Here is a 5,918-nt window from a genome sequence, read left to right as displayed (position 1 = left end):
AATAGCACTTAGACTTATATATTTCCCCATAGCACTTTAAAAGCATATTGCCCCCAACAATCTGGGTCCCCATTTTACTGATCTCAGAACGATAGAAGTCTGAGTTAAACCTTGAGCTGGTTAGGATCAAACTCCTGGCTGTGGGCAGAGTTTGCCTGAATACTGCATTCTAACCACTATTAGCCGCCAGAAAGGTCTGATAAGATTTGATGCTTAGGAACATTGGGAATTCAAAACTGCGAATGACAAGGTGTATGCATTGTCTTCCTTTATTTCCATCACCATCAATGAGAAAGAACTTTACATGCAAATTTGATCCCAAACTCCTACTCCTAACTACTCCAGATGTTTGTGGAAATTTACTGCTATATATTAAGCTATATTTGCGTGGCCAGTAAATTTAAATAAATAAATAAATTACTATTCCTTACAGTCCGGAGCTGGCTTCAGAAGAAAAAAAACACGGCATTGCTCTCAATACAGGTAGTCCTCGACATATGACCACATCTGAGCTTGAAATTTCTGTTGCTAAGCAAGACAGCTGTGAAGTGAGTTTTGCCCATATTTTACAACCTTTCTTTCCATGGTTGTTAAATGAATCATTGCAGTTATTTAGTAATGCACTTTGTTAAGTGAATCCGGTTTCCCCATTGATTTTGCTGGCCAGAAGGTCGCAAAAGGTAATCACATGACCTCAGGACACTGCAACCGTCATAATTATGAAGCAGTTGCCAAGCTTCTGAATTTTGGTCACTTGACCATGGGGATGCTGCAATGGTCGTAAGTGTGAAAAACAATGAAAAGTCACTTTTTTCAGTGTCATAATTTCAACCGGTCACTAACCATTATAAGTTGGGAACTATCTGTACTTGTCACCTGTTAAGGGTGAAGACAGAATTTGCCTATCCTATAAAGTTGTCCTAATATACTGTATTGTGTATTATGTTTTTAAAAAGAAAGAGCATCCTTCTGCAAACAGATGAAGTTATTTGTTCCTATTCCTGGTCTTCATTATTGCGTTTGGCACAATTGTATTAGCAATATGCATATGAAATTATAACGGAGTGACTTTTCCCTTTGAGAGCCATGAGCATTATCTGCCAAGTTAAGAGTCATCATTCCTTCTAACAGAAATAAAAGATTGGGAATTAACTACCAGTGTTATATGACACTGTATTCTCTGCTGTGGGAGCTTTGGTTTTTTTTCACCTTGAGCTCTTTCCAATGCACTAGTTATTCCCCGGCATCCCAGGCAGGACACAGTCCAAATGCTCATGATGACGCAATCCTCACAATGAAGCTAAACAAGTGCAGAACATGATCATGAGATTTCCAGATTGTCTTACAAACTCTATTTTGATTTCCACAAAAGAAAAGTGGATGATAAAATAATCCCTGCTCCTTATCGTCCTAAAACATAGCAGTTGATTCTGTTCCCATAAGAAGTTCAGTACTTGTTGAACAACAAACAATATTTAAAAAATACTATTTTAAACAACCAACAAGCCCTTTGTCTTTCATTGAATTGATGAAGTCTGATGCAGTACAGAAAGTACCCAAGGACTGTAAGGTCTAGTATTCGCCCCTTAGCCACAAAAGCCAACTTTAGGTGACCTTGAGACAGTCCCTCTCTCAGCCCAGCCCAGCTATTGTGAGAAAAATAAGAAGCAGTAACCTTATATATGCTGCTTTGAGTTGTAATAACAATCATCATCATCATCCTCCTTCCCAATATTGAAGAAAATGCAATGAACAGGAATACAGTGCATCACCCATACAACTATCTAAACATATCAGAGCAACAACACACCCAAAGCTGCAAGATAATTTTATTTAAAAATGAGAATGTTTGGACCAGACTACCTCACCCAAATAAAGTCTCTGTGGGCAAGACAGGGGCCTATGCACTAAAACCCTTGCCCACAAAAACTGCATATCGTGAGGCCAGCAAACCATGGCCACCTAATTATTATCAAAGGAGTAGTCTGTGCTCAGCCAACTCATCTTGTAATAGATAAAGATACAAACCACATTTCTTTCTCAGCCCGTTTGTCACTTGTCCTCCCAAGGGAAAAAAAATTGAGTAGCCCTCTTTATTGTCTTAAGCTCATTATAGTCCTGTTTGGCAAAGTGAGAGTAAGGAGTTATTTAATAGTGTTGGCTTTCTTTCCTTGAAATCATCCCCCAACCTTAATCTGAGTAATTCCCAGATTGGATTTTCTCCCCTCCCTAACAGCAGCGAGAGGTCAACCATTTGGCATCAGTGAGAGCAAAGCCCAAGCATGTGTTTGCAACCCTGTTGACTTAATGCGACCCTGTGTCCATCCAGCTTGCTATTCTCTCCAGGGCTAGAATTAGCACTGGGATCCCCCATCAGTGACCATCCCCTCCCTTCCCGCTCTTCTGCATGATTCACAGGGAAGATGCAAAGTGCCAGAGGGACACACTTTCTGCCCAAGGAATCAGACCACAGGGAAATATTTTTAGAACGAGTATTGCAGAAGTATTGCAAGCAGTGAGAGATACAGCAGGGAAGTCAGCAGATCTAGGATCCTGGAGGTGAGGCAAAGGGGATCAGAGAGAGAGAGAAATCAAGAAAAGGATTGAAAATAAAAAGTGGATCTCTTTTACTTTTTGTTTCGGATTTAGGACCTGGCTGTAAACATCTGAAGGACCACCAGGTGGGAGCAAAGAAATAGATGTTTCTGTGTATCTTTGCTGCTATCTAGTGGCCATCTATGTTTGTGAAGCTTAGAGTTGCTAACCCTGCAGCGTTGAAAGAATGACACAACCAAAAAGTGGTTCGTACAGAATATATATCCTCTTGGATCAGGTGTTTTCTTCCCACTAAGATGATCCTTGACACCATCAGTGGAAGCAGGTGCCCTTTTTAGACCAGTTTCCACCGTTACCTTGCACCCAGAGATACCCAGTCATACTCTAAAGGCCTGTTTCTCTTGTGAAAGGTCTGAGGGAAAATTCCAAATCTGTATTAAGAAGTACTGTATGCAGACTTATTATAGTGGCAGTCCAAAATCATTGATGGTACTTTCTTTTTTTTAGTCTCATAAGTTTAAAATTATTTGGGATTCAGTCTAGTGCTAGGGGAACAATTATGTATTCTTGAATCCAAACCAAAGCAAATCAAAACATAATGCAGGAGTCTGCATTAAAATTTCTGAAGTCTTCCATTACATGTATGCAACTCAACTGTTTTAAAGTTTGCTGCAGCCTCCCACTAATCGTATCTGTACCATATCACAGTATCTGAGATCAAAATCCCCCCATATCGTCTACACCATTATGTATGATTATTATATAAGATCAACTTTGACTCTTTTAAAAATAACACTTTACCTACTCCTCTCTCCAGCATTGGGAATTAAAGATACATTTGTTAGGTGAGGAGCTTGCCATTTAATTCCCTTTGGACTCTATATCTCTGTCTCTCCAATTAACCTGCACTATTTTTCAAACAGAAAAACAAACAAAATGCTTTTTTTAAAAAAAAATATGTTTCTTTTGAAGCAGATTCCTCTTAAGCCTTAGAATATTCACATGGATAATTAGCTACCTTTAGTTTGGGAGGGGAAAAAACACTTTCAGGTATAGATGGAGATTCACATTGTAGATTGTTCTGTGTTGTGCAATATACATTTGGGAAAAGCAGTACGTTTTCTCCTTGACATTTTTTTTCTTGAGTGCCCCCATTTGAGTTGAGAATCACGTAAGATTTTGCTTACAGCATGAAGACGTTTTGCCACTAGAGAGAAGTCAGTTTGTTGTGCATAGTCTAGAATATCGATTCATTCTTCTGTGACACTGAGTAATTTAACAGAATGTAGATAAAAAGATTAACAGGCAGTTCCCTAAAATAGTTCCTCTCTTGGCCTTTTGTCATATTACATTGTGGCTCTATATACTGATTATGTATTTATTTAGATAGACACAAAGAATACCTGACTCCAAGCGACTCTGCACAATTTACATTATAATACTTAGGAAAAAAAATAGAAAAATGATACACATCTAGAGAGGTGCATGTGTATTTGTGTGTGCCCAGTATGTGTGTGTGTGTGTGTGCTGTATAGCATTACAGAATCTTACTGTGGCTCACCAGCAACCTATGCCCAGGCCTGGGAGAATAGCCCAAGTTTTCAATGCCTTTCAGAACATCATCAGAGTGAGAGCCAGACAGATCACTGGGGGATGCTATTGCGGAGGACAGGCACTGCAACAATGATCTGCACAAGAAGCAGTTTTTCTGGATTTACATCTTCCTATCGGGGAAGAGTTAATGGGACTAACTGCTGTGTAGCCATAGCCTTGCACTGTTTGAACAAAGGAGGTTTCTGAAACTAGCATTAATCCCAATTGGGGGGGGAAAAGATTAATTAATTGGTTTAACAGAAGGATCCTTACTGAACATATATTTGTAGTAAATCAAGATCTGGCCTGTTTCTGTGTTAACTGACTTTCATCTTCAGGCATCACCCAGTTCAAGAATCTGGAATTTTTACGTTTAAAATGTGATTTAAATGCAACAGAGAGTTAAGTGCTCTCCTGCAGTGCTATGATGGAAAAGGTTCCAGGAAGCTTCTGTAACATCGCCAAGCTCATCAAGCCACTGATAGACTACAATTTTGCCTAACACAGGCTTGAGACTTCCAGGCGATTTGTAGAAAGTAGGTGTACTCCATACAAAATCCATTTCTTGAAAGCATAGAACCATAAAAAGAACTTAGCAAAAAACAAAACAAGACCCATGCTTCATGTACAGTATACCAGCAGCAATACTGCATGTGAAAACGAAGAGATAGTAGCTAGTCTATGAAGGACAAAATTAGTTTTCTGTGGGAATTCCAATTAATTCTGATTATGTTCTGAATGAACGTTGTGACAATTATTGAGTAATAGAACTTTACACCGTTTTGGATCCAATTCTTAAAAAGTGCTTTGGAGACTATATAATGACCTTCTTCTGTCTTCTTTGGGGATCACATGGCTGCCTTCCATCGTTGCCATGTAACCCTAAGAAAAGATGCAGCTGCTTTAAAGAGTATATCATTTGCCCTCGAAACATCTTTTGGAATTGAATCTGAAGCACTGCAATGTAGGAGCTGACCAGCCTGAGCCCGAGGGCAGGGTCAAATACGTCATCAGTTTGGAGTCTCTATGCTCCTACAAGAGACCTGAGTCCAGCCTCCCCCATGATTTCCTTATCGAGAGCCAATTTGCCTTGCCTGTTAGTAGATCAGATTCTTGTGTATAGGTAGCATGAAATAAACTCACAGTATTTTTGAACTCTATCCCAGCTCCTGGTTTCTTGTGCCTGACATATATGGCCCTATTCAATAAGCTTTCAATAAATATATTAGATTTACTCAAGCATTTACAAGTGCCTATCTAATGAGATTTGGCAAATAAAAGAACAAGCCAAGGGAAAATAAATAGGCATGTCTGCCAAATAGACTGTAATTAATCCTTAAACACAGGGATGAAGCTTTAGGCTACACTCCGGCTGTTCATGGGTAACTGCATATTGCAGATCTAGACCTAGTTTTAAAAACTGAATAAAAACAAAGTTTAAGAATCATGGGCAGCCGACAGCCTTTGTTAAGAATCAGTTATAAATTATTACTTATTTAGAGGAAATGACTAAGATCATTCATCTGTGGCACTTCCAGCTCAGAATCAGTTTATCTAGAATACAGCAGTGAGATCCTTTATGGCAGAGGTCCCCAACCTTTTGGGCACCAGGGATTGGTTCTGTGGAGTTTTTTCCGCGGACCGGAGGGTGCGTGGTTTTGTGTGCTGCCTGCGTCTCACGGATGGGGCTTTGCTTGTTTGTGAGGACCAGTTGCTGGCATGCTGCAGCCCGGTACTGGTCCACAGACCAGGGGTTGGGGATCCCTGCT

Source organism: Vipera ursinii (genome assembly GCF_947247035.1).
Source record: "Vipera ursinii genome assembly, chromosome: 2".
Lineage (NCBI taxonomy): Eukaryota > Metazoa > Chordata > Lepidosauria > Squamata > Viperidae > Vipera > Vipera ursinii.
The sequence above is the reverse complement of the archived record's forward strand: the minus strand, read 5'-3'. Positions refer to the sequence as shown.